The 11,836-nt window shown below is 32.9% G+C and overlaps 1 long non-coding RNA gene across 1 annotated transcript; it reads right to left on the bottom strand.

Annotated features, from left to right (window-relative positions):
* Positions 1-4,175: 4,175 nt before the first annotated feature.
* Positions 4,176-5,766, bottom strand: LOC128028635 (uncharacterized). The gene is made up of 3 exons (XR_008187186.1): positions 5,718-5,766; positions 5,523-5,587; positions 4,176-4,816 (listed from the first exon to the last, which is right to left on the bottom strand). It is a non-coding gene; the product is annotated as an uncharacterized LOC128028635 (long non-coding RNA).
* Between the last annotated feature and the right edge of the window lie 6,070 nt (positions 5,767-11,836).

Below are 11,836 nucleotides of genomic sequence, written 5' to 3'. Positions count from 1 at the left end.
TGAAGTCTGGAGGTAAAACAGCTATGAAGTGCACTTGTGGGTTTGTTACATTGTCCTCTGCCATGTTTCAATAGAGTGAAGTCAATGCAGTGTTGTATCAGTTCAATCCAGCAAAGGCTTTTTATTGATAAATATGGTTTGCAGGTTAGACTTAGTGAAGTGAAGGTTGATGAACACAATTTTTCCAATGTTTGTTTGTTTTTTTAAGTCTTATTTGCAATATTGTCTCTTTTGGATCTGAGGCTATGTGCATTTACTGATGTCGGCCACAGGAGAAAGTAACACACACACACGTGTGTGTCAGAAAAGTGAGCGCTGTTCAATCCTGGCAATAAGCCAACTTCTAATAGTCCAATTGCAAATGTCTTCTTTTACCTTTTTTTTCTTTCTCTTTTTCCAAAATAAAATGAAAGAAACCGATAACTGAACATGAAATGAAAACTCACACAATGATGAAAAAAAAAAATCTCTAAAGTTATAAACAGTCCATCGGAATACAGTCCATGTAATTGAAATGGTATGTAAAGCAAAATGCATTTCAGTCTAAATGAATACACTATACAACTATTCCAACATATATGATGAAAGGGCAGCGATTATCAAATATTTTTAGTCTTTGTCACCATACAAGTCCAACAGCAATTTCTCCACAGACGCCGGAGACAAGCACCACTGCCACCAAAAATTTGTAAGGCGTGGGGTTTTAGCTGCCTGTGGGTTGATGTGAATAAAGATGATGGACTTGAAAATATCGATGGCTAGTACCTTTTAATTAGCAAAATCCTAGAACTGGGGAGGAGAGCAATACATGTCTGCCACACTCTACCCCACTCTCCTCTCCCACAATTCCCTTCAAATTACAAGACCCTTTTTCTCAGAGGACGTAACAACAAAACACCAGTCCTGTCCCATCCATAGATATTGACTAATTGATAGTATTTTTTTTTTTTTTTACATATTTACATGTATATACATTTACAAATTACATTTATATTTTTATATTATATATAAATATATTTAATATATAAACAACATTTTTCTTAAATATATACATGCATGTGTTTGCATTTATATATACATAATAAATATACTCAGTACACACTTACATATTATGTAAAGAAAAACTTTTATTTCAGATGCAATTGGTCTATATACATAGCCTACATGAGCCAACTGAATTAGTATTTCTGAAAAAAGAAAATGAACATTACAGATTTAATTAGTGAATTAAAAAGTAATAATACACATACTAGGATCAAATGGACAATATAATGATCATGATCTACTGTATCCTAATTACATTCACTGTAGGTTTTCATATATATAGGAGATGGATTGATATATACAGTATATATGTTGTTAATTTATATATAAAGTTACATTCAGATATTAACCATATTTAGCCCACCGGACATACAGTGTAATCATTTGGAACATTAATTAAATATTTATTTAATACTGATTTAATAATTTACTATTCACTATTTGCTGTCTTACAGCAACAGAACAGTGTCCTGCAAAGCAGTTTCTAAAGACAAACATAATTCTCCATTTTTCTAAAATTTCAAGGGCCATTTAGCCATCTGAGAAGTTGGAAAGCTGTAGAAAGAAATGGTCATTTGTGAATAATGGCAGGATATCATGTGTGACATGTTTTCCTTTATAGCATCCTTATAGTACCTTATGTAAATTCCACAAAAGCCAGGGCACAGATAATGGACTACCAGAGAAAGAATTGAGATTGATCACACACCCAAAGCAGCCAGGTATTATTTAACATGTTCAGCTTTTCCCAAAAAAAAAAAAAAAAGTGTCTCTTTTATAATATCTACAACAAAACATTCATTTTAGAGCAATGGTCTCACATTATGGATAAACTATTTGATATTTAAAACAATGTGAATCTAACATCATGCAGAGACAAAAAAGAGGAACAAACCATTCCAAACTCTAAACACACTTCTTGGGTCTAAGCTGGGTCTACTTTATCTAAAACTCAATCTTTCTGCTTATTGATTACTGCCCAGTTACTATTTGCGCCCAAGTGAAAAGTCTTGGTGTTATATTTGATGGTTTGCTTTCTTTTGGTTCTTATATTAATATTATTTCATGTACTGTATTTATATATTTATGCAACATTACTAGACTCTGTTTATCACTTTCTCAGCTGAAGTCCTTATTCATGCTATGGTAACATACTGGATATATTACTGCGATTCTCTTTTGTTTGGTGTTCCTGAAAAAACAACTTCGCAGATTGCAGTAAATTTCAAGTTCAGTTCTTTTGGTGCTGGAGCCTTTAGTTGTGCAGTGCCAAAATTATGAAATTTATAGAACTTCTTAGTAATTTATCACTTCAGTGTTTAACTGAATACAACTAAAAAGAGTTGTCAAAAAACGGATATTGGCTTATTTTGTGTCAGAGTGGCTGTCAAGTATGTCCAAAATGTATTTTTGAGTAACTTGTTGATCAGTCAGTCAAACATCTGCATAACTAAATCTGTTGGATGAAAGCTTTTTCAAAGGTCGGCTGCACAAAAGCAAAGTCTTCTGTGAAACACATGTCTTTCGGGACCGTTCAGCAGTGTTCTTTAGCTGTTTTCACTGAAGACTTCATTACAGCTCAGGTCATAACAACATGTCAATTGTTCAGTCTTTCCCCTGTTAACAGGCGGCAGTTAGCTAATGCCTCAGTGATACTGATTGCTTTCCAAACAAACATGCTTATTACCAATTAAAAGGCTAAACAGAGCCTTAATTAATGACAGTGTTAATTACTTTCATCAAACCTAATGAGCCACCAAGGCTTAAAGCCATTCCACAGGTATACAGCTAAGCGAATCACATGGGATGAGGTTACAATTTGATTGGCATATTACCTAATAAAGACTTTGTTGAATTGTTGTTCTGAACATGATGTTTTTATGAAGTCGCTCGAAAAAGCTGTATTCAAATTATTTTAGTCTAACTTGTGTACAGAAAAAAATGTGATGTGTCCTCATGTGGCTTACCACCTGTGATCATGATTTATCACTCAATCTGTGTTGTCTGTTCAGGGCTGGTTTCCTCATATTGCATCAGCAATATGATATTTGCAGTATGCAGAGAACTTAATATTGTCACTCATCAAAACCAGTAACTGCATTAATAGAAGTCACTATAGTTCACATATACAGCCATCAGGGGTATAAAGCAAACAAACAGATCTGTATTTTATATATTAAGTATGGTAATTGAGCAAATCATCAGTGAAAAGATATGCCTAACCTAAAAAGGAAGGGGGGGGGGGGTGAACTATTAATATAAGTGAACTATTATTTCAACCAGGACCACATCCGTCAAGTAAATTTATGATAATTATATTGCATACAGTTAGTCTTGGCGGTATGGTTATGTTCTGGGCAACACTTCACATGCCTGTCCATGCAGCCATGCTTGGACAGAGTGGGAAGAGCAATAAGAGAAACCCCCCTGGAGTACAGAACAGATCCATTATATGCATACATAATTACAATTCACAACTACATGAGTTGTAAACAAAATGTGATAGAGACTTCCAATGAAATGTGCTTCCAATGAAGAGACTTTATAGAAAGAACAAAGTTAGATCAGATTACAGGTTCAGTTAAATCATTAAATCACTATATATATATATATACATACACTCTAAAAACTGCTGGGTTGAAAACAACCCAATTTGGGTTATTTTGACAACCCAGCGCTGGGTCAAAAAGGGACGAACCCAGCGCTGGGTTGTTTTAACCCAACCAGTTGGGTTATCATATTTAACCCAGCCTGCTGGGTTGCCTTTTTTATGGTTTAAAATGACTATATTGCAGGGTTTAAAAAAACAGAGCGGGTGTTTTTTTTATCACTGTATTTCAGAAGGAAAACTACTATATTTAGAAAATGTTCGATATCATTTCGCATGTGCTTGATAAGGCAGCGTTTGTGAGCTCAGCACCGCTCTGCAGCCGTTACCAGAGAAACCTACCTCTCCCGCTCTTAGCGCCTCCTGCTGGCAGAAAATAAACTCGCAGAGTTCAGCCATGTGGGGAAACAATGCATTTCTACGTTAAAATTAACCCAAATTGAGCTAGGCATTAAACCTACAAATGTTGTTCATTTTAAAATATCACTTTTACACACAAATAATAATTATCAAAAGGAAAATATTTATTAAAAACAAGAAAAAAGTCAAAAAGTAACATGTTAGAAGAAATGCAGAAAAGGATGGCATTAACAGCTACAGAGTTCATAAACAAAGCATTGAACATTTGATGAATATAACTTAAGATCAAATTGGACTTTGTTCAATTGTATATATTGTATAAAAATATACGAAAACACATACAATAAATTTACAATTAGTTAGGTTTTTTTCCAACTATTCTGGCATGAGAGTACACAAATAAATCACAACATTAACTTTGATATTCTAACATTTAACAGACGCATGTGTGTGTGTGTGTGTGTGTGAAAGAATGTGAGCAGGTGTATGAATGACAGAGTGTAAACTCTTCTACTCAACAACACAGAAAAAGCATTTAACTTTTTTTTTTTTTTACAAATTATACACTTACAGTTTGTTTCATAGTCCATGAATACAGATCATGCATCACGGTCAATTTTCATGATCTGTTTAGCATAACTGATGTAATCATGAAGAAGCCCCATCAGCACAGCATGTGACATCTTCTACATCATCCAGGGCAGCGTCCTCCTTTAAAACCACCGCTGCATCAGTTTAGGGGAAAGAAGATTCTCCTCTCTGACCAGGATTCATCCCAGTCACCGCCTGTTCTTCATCAGTGGCCTAAGAGAAACACATTTGAAAAAATTAAACATTTAATTAAACTATCCATTTTCAGGTAGAGGTGTATTCACATCCGTAAGGATAGGTAAATAATCGGTTTTAAAGTTTCAACACTTTGTGCGGTTGTTTAATGTCTCAGTCCACCACAGAGCTCCAGGAGGCTATAATGGCAGCACTAGTGTGAGGACATGCGATATTGTTTGAATAAATATTGCTTTCAGAAAGCTTCTTTACTGAAACATTAAAACAGACATGACATTCACATACCTCACAATATTCATGTACGTGGAGGGCTGCTCTTCAAACCGTTAGTTCACCAAATAATTAAAATGTTTATAATTTAATCTCCTCATGTTTTTCCAGACTCATACAAAATCTGCTAATTTTTTGGAAAACGTATGAATATATTTAATATTCTCTTTTTGTGTCCTCCATTGCTGGTCTGGGAGACCAGTATTTTATTTTGAACATACATGTTTGCTATCATATAATTTAAGATGTATTCATATATAAATATCAGAATTTACTTCTACAATAACTCTTTATTTATGAAGCTTGAAAATACTGATTATCTAAACTATAAATGGATTAACAAATATTATGAGAAAACTAAAAATATATTAATTTATGTTGTAAAGACAGACAAAAGTCTTATAGGTTTGGAATGACTTGAGGGCAAGTAAATTATTTTTTGTGTGAACTTTACCTCTAAGAGCGAAGACCAAGAATAATGACTCTCCAAATCAGACAACTCCCAAGTTGGTTTGAGTTCTGCAATAAAAAAAAAAAAGACATCAATGGTCTTAATGAAATGAGCACATAATCACACTGTTGTTGCATCAAAATGTGAAGTAAACTGGCAGGAGACAACAGAAAAATGTATTTTCTAAAAATAACTTACATAAAATCTCAAAGGAATGATGCTCTCCCATGTCTCTTGCTTTTAACATCTACAAAAACAAAAAACAAACATTATTTTACTCTTAGTAAAAAAACAACAACTGATAACATGAAATTATGAAGTTTACTTGCCTTAAACGATCTTTCCCTCTCTTCAGAAGAAGCTGAGAAAACCTCCTCCTCACACAAGCACTTGTGTGTCCTTAACTTCAGTTAGTTTGAGTTCTGCAAAGAGGGACATCAATGGTTTCAATAAAATATTAACATATACATACATATATAAAATCACACTGTTTTTGCATCAAAATGTGAAGTTAACAGGCAGGACACAACAGAAACATTAATTTTCTAAAAAAAAAAGTAATAATAATTTAACTTACATCAGTCTCAAAAGAATGAAGTTATCTTGTCTCTGGATTTCAACATCTAAAAAAAACACACACATTATTTTAGTCTTAGTAAAAATAAAGATAACTTGATGTTATTCTGAAGTTTACTCTCCTTAAACCGTCTGTCCCTCTCTTCAGAAGAACACCTCCTCCTCATCCTCACACAGGTCTGTGACTCCTCACACAAACAGCTAACGTAGACTAACCATGTTCCGTACACTTTTCGCTATTCACCGCACGCCAGTGACCACTCCTCCGTTGTAAAAAGACATACAAGCATGCTTGTGTGCTCATTCTCCGGGGGAATACCTATTACACAGTCTACACTTTGATTGATGTCTTTAGGACCAATAGTTTTTGAGAAAACTGGGGAAAAGTACCACCTCCGCCAGTGTACGGAAGATGATAGGGGTTAACGGTGTTCCGTACAGGCTTATAATGATGTTCCGTACAGCTCTTATTACTTGATTTTATCGGCGAAAATGGACATTTAACTTATCAAAAGTGAGCTGTTATTTATTTTAACTGCAAGAAAACATAATTCCAATAAATATCAAAGATTATTACCTTTTTATTTGATCAAAATACAAGTTAATGGCTGCTTTAATAAAGGGCGCATGCGAGTTAGGCATGATTGTGTCGTGATATTAATTATGACATGTGAGTTAAGCATGAACTATGTGAAAGGTTAGAGAACATAATTTCCTTATCTTTCTGAAGATGCAGAAAACGAGAAGGGCACTGATTAATTAAAAAAAAAGGTTAACCAATGTGAAAACTTCATAAAGTAAGAGATCTCTGCCGCCAGTCTCAGGTGAGGGTGAAGCTAAGTGGTTATCGCCCGCAATCGATGCTTAAACACTCCCATTTCAAAGCATTTATTCAACAAAAAGTAATATATTTAACAATTTGTGATAACATAATATTCATTTAATACAGGCTGTAGTACTGTGAGAAACATAAGTGGAATAGAAATGTACATTTTCGCTGCTCTAGTTGTCTTCCTCCCAAGCTGAAGTTTTGAAGTAAATCTTCCCCACTGTCCATTTACAAGCGCGGTGGGCGCAACGAGCAAACTTACTCAAATATTACTGAAACAAACAGCGGATTGGTCTCTGTTTAGATCGGGAGTGAAAGAGAGAAACATAAGGATGACACAGATATATAGTTTATGTACGAACTGTAATTATTTATTCTGCAATCGGCGCTAAAACACTGCGGTCAAGCCAGCCGCGGTTTGAAAGTACACGGTCAAGCCAGCCGCACTTTTTTTTTTGTTTGTGCGTCTAATCGTGCACTGACGGTACGGGTGCAGGGAGCGGTCAAAATAGATGTAAAGAAGCTGTCGTAACGGCGTTTCCTTTATACTTTTTCTGATATTTTCAATAGTTCACGGGTGCCAACCCCCTCCCAAAAAACATAAATGAAATAAAATCTGCATAAAACGTCATTTAACCCATAAAAAGAACTTAAAGGGACATCAGAATATTTATGTATTGCTATTTCATGTCATGATATAAATAATGCATTTTTTTAAATGACTTGAACATTGAATTAATGTTTCTGAATACATTATTTTTGTACATTAACATTTTTATTTTACATTAATATACATAATTTATCAATGTATATATATATATATATGTGTGTGTGTGTGTGTGTGTGTATAATATATATATATTATATATATATATTTTATATATATATATATATATATATATATATTTTATATATATATATATATATATATATTATATATATTATATATATATATATTTTATATATACATTTTATAAATATATATTTTAAATATATATATATATATATATGTGTGTGTGTGTGTATAATATATATTTTATATATACATTTTATAAATATATATTTTATATATACATTTTATAAATATATATTTTAAATATACATTTTATATATATATATAATATATATATATATATATATATATATATATATCAACATTGATACAATATGTAATGCGTATGTGTGTGTTGTTTGTGTGTGTATACCTTTCAACTAATAGTGATCCTGACTATTGCTGTATTTTTTTTCAAGTTAAAACTATTATACAATTTTTGTACAATTTAAAGGCAAATCACTCCAAAAGTCAATGTGCATTTTCACTCTTTTCTCATAAAAAGCACTTACTCATAAAATGCTTTCCTTAAAAGGTTTGCTCCTTTTTCCAATTGATAACTTTTAACAGTGACCCAGAATATTACTGAATTAATTTAAGTTATTTTACTGTATAGCGTTGGAGAAAATTAATGGCAAAATAACTCCAGAAAAGTGCATTTTAGCACCTGCACCGTTACCCATTTTCATACACTCATAAAAATCTTTGCTTCATGGGTTTGCTCTTTCTTTCAGTGGATTCCTATTCACAGTCACTCTTACCATTGATATATTAATTTTCAAATATTTCTACTGTATAGTTTTGGAGAAAACTGAAGCCAAAATCAACCCCAAGCATCTAAGTGCATAAGCACTTTACATCATGTGCCATTTTGAAGCACTCATAAAAATCTTTGCTTTATAGGTTTGCTCGTTCTTTCAGTTTATTTCTGTTTACAGTCAATCTGACCATTACTGTATTAAGTTTCAAATATTTCTACTGTATAGTTTTGGAGAAAACTGAAGCCAAAATCAACCTCAAGCATCTAAGTGCATAAGCACTTCGCATCATGTGCCATTTTCAAGCACTCATAAAAATCTTTGCTTTATAGGTTTGCTCATTCTTCCAGTTTATTTCTGTTTACAGTCAATCTGTCCATTACTGTATTAAGTTTCAAATATTTCTACTTTATAGTTTTGGAGAAAACCGAAGCCAAAATCAACCTCAAGCATCTAAGTGCATAAGCACTTTGCATCATGTGCCATTTTCAAGCACTCATAAAAATCTTTGCTTTATAGGTTTGCTTGTTCTTTCAGTTTATTTCTGTTTACAGTCAATCTGTCCATTACTGTATTAAGTTTCAAATGTTTCTACTGTATAGTTTTGGAGAAAACCGAAGCCAAAATCAACCTCAAGCATCTAAGTGCATAAGCACTTTGCATCATGTGCCATTTTCAAACACTCATAAAAATCTTTGCTTTATAGGTTTGCTTGTTCTTTCAGTTTATTTCTGTTTACAGTCAATCTGTCCATTACTGTATTAAGTTTCAAATGTTTCTACTGTATAGTTTTGGAGAAAACCGAAGCCAAAATCAACCTCAAGCATCTAAGTGCATAAGCACTTTGCATCATGTGCCATTTTCAAGCACTCATAAAAATCTTTGCTTTATAGGTTTGCTTGTTCTTTCAGTTTATTTCTGTTTACAGTCAATCTGTCCATTACTGTATTAAGTTTCAAATGTTTCTACTGTATAGTTTTGGAGAAAACTAAAGCCAAAATCAACCCCAAGCATCTAAGTGCATAAGCACTTTGCATCATGTCCCATTTTCAAGCACTCATAAAAATCTTTGCTTTATAGGTTTGCTCGTTCTTTCAGTTTATTTCTGTTTACAGTCAATCTGTCCATTACTGTATTAAGTTTCAAAGATTTCTACTGTATAGTTTTGGAGAAAACTGAAGCCAAAATCAACCCCAAGCATCTAAGTGCATACGCACTTTGCATCATGTCCCATATTCAACCACTCATAAAAATCTTTGCTTTATAGGTTTGCTCGTTCTTTCAGTTTATTTCTGTTTACAGTCAATCTGACCATTACTGTATTAAGTTTCAAATATTTCTACTGTATAGTTTTGGAGAAAACTAAAGCCAAAATCAACCCCAAGCATCTAAGTGCATAAGCACTTTACATCATGTGCCATTTTCAAGCACTCATAAAAATCTTTGCTTTATAGGTTTGCTCGTTCTTTCAGTTTATTTCTGTTTACAGTCAATCTGACCATTACTCTATCAAGTTGCAAATATTTCTACTGTATAGTTTTGGAGATAACTGAAGCCAAAATCAACCCCAAGCATCTAAGTGTATAAGCCCTTTACATCATGTGCCATTTTCAAGCACTCATAAAAATCTTTCTTTTATAGGTTTGCTCACTCTTTCAGTTTATTTCTGTTTACAGTCAATCTGACCATTACTGTATTAAGTTTCAAATATTTCTACTGTATAGTTTTGGAGAAAACTAAAACCAAATTCACCCCAAGCATCTAAGTACATAAACACTTCTCCAGTTTTCAAGCACTAATAAATATCTTTGCTTTATAGGTTTGCTTAGGCCAGTGGAAGACCAATTTTTGGTTACATACCCTGTTGTCCAACAACAGTCAAATTCTAGCAGCTGTGGCTTGTTTGCAATAGCATTTGCTTTTGTATTATGCTGTAACCTGAGGCCAGAAAACTGCCAGTTCCATGAGGGTAGATTGAGAGCAGAACTTGTATCTTCTTTCCAGAAGGGACGAATGCTTTTCAAAACAGAGCCAAGACTTAACAAGGCAAAATCCACACAAACACTTGTGAATGTGTACTGCTTATGCAGGACTGCACACTGCAATGAAGTCATGGTTGAATGTACTTCATGCAAGAGGTGGTATCATCCGAACTGTGCACAGATACCCCAAAATGCAATTACTGGGGATGATGACTGGCACTGCCCCAATTGTACTGGCAAAATCTAAGCCAATGTGGGAAGTAAAATGTGTGTATGGGAAGTATGGTTCATTACTATTTACATTACTATTTACTATATACATTGCTTTACATGTTTAAATTGTTATTGTTTCAGTAGTATTTAAATTGTTTTCAATTCATTTTAATATAGCCATGTAAAGTTAAGTTTTGCAAATGTCAAGTGTGAAGTAATTTTATTAGTACTTTAAGTATTTTACAATTTTCATTATATGCACAGTCTCAGGGATACATCTTTTTATTTATGTTTGTGAATGTCTTTTTTTTCTGTTTAAACAGTTTGTGAAGTCAGTTGCACTTGTTAGTGTAGTTAATTTTTTTATGTTAAATAAAATAAAATGGCTTCAATACACAAATTGTTTTTTTATATATATATATATATATCCTACAGTATCTCACTAGATATATGAAAGATATAAAGCAAACTACACTTTCTAACAAAAATTTTAAATGAATCACTTGGTCTTAAAACTTCATTTTCAGAAATAAACGTACAATTTCTTGTGATAAACAGGCTGAATGAAACTATGAATGTTGTTTATTAGAAAAGCTCTAAGGTGTTAAGGTAAAACAGAAGATCTCTACTGTAGTTGTATTATGAATTTAAGTTGAAAGGAAACATGAAAACAATCAGTCAACTGTCTGTAAATGGCTTAGTCCAGACTTAAAGCTTTTTATGTTTTTCAAAATTGTGCATGATTTAATTATTTAGAAAACTGTAAAAGCAATCAATTGACAGAATAAGAAAACCTATGAAGGAACTAATTTTATGAGTGTTTGAAAATGGGACATGGTGTGAAAGTGCTTATGTACTTAGATGCTTGGGGTGAGTTTGGCTTTAGTTTTCTCCAAAACTATACAGTAGAAACATATGAAAATTAAAACATTAACGGTCAGAGTGACTGTGAATAGGAATAAACTAAAAGAAAGAGCAAACCTATAAAGCAAAGATTTTTATTAGTGCTTGAAAATTGGATATGGTGTAAAAGTGCTTATGCGCTTAGATGCTTGGGGTGACTTTGTTTTTAGTTTTCTCCAAAACTATAAAGTAGAATTATTTAAAAAATAATACAGTAATGATCA

Source organism: Carassius gibelio, chromosome A15 (assembly GCF_023724105.1).
Source record: "Carassius gibelio isolate Cgi1373 ecotype wild population from Czech Republic chromosome A15, carGib1.2-hapl.c, whole genome shotgun sequence".
Taxonomy (NCBI): domain Eukaryota; kingdom Metazoa; phylum Chordata; class Actinopteri; order Cypriniformes; family Cyprinidae; genus Carassius; species Carassius gibelio.
The sequence above is the reverse complement of the archived record's forward strand: the minus strand, read 5'-3'. Positions and strand labels throughout refer to the sequence as shown.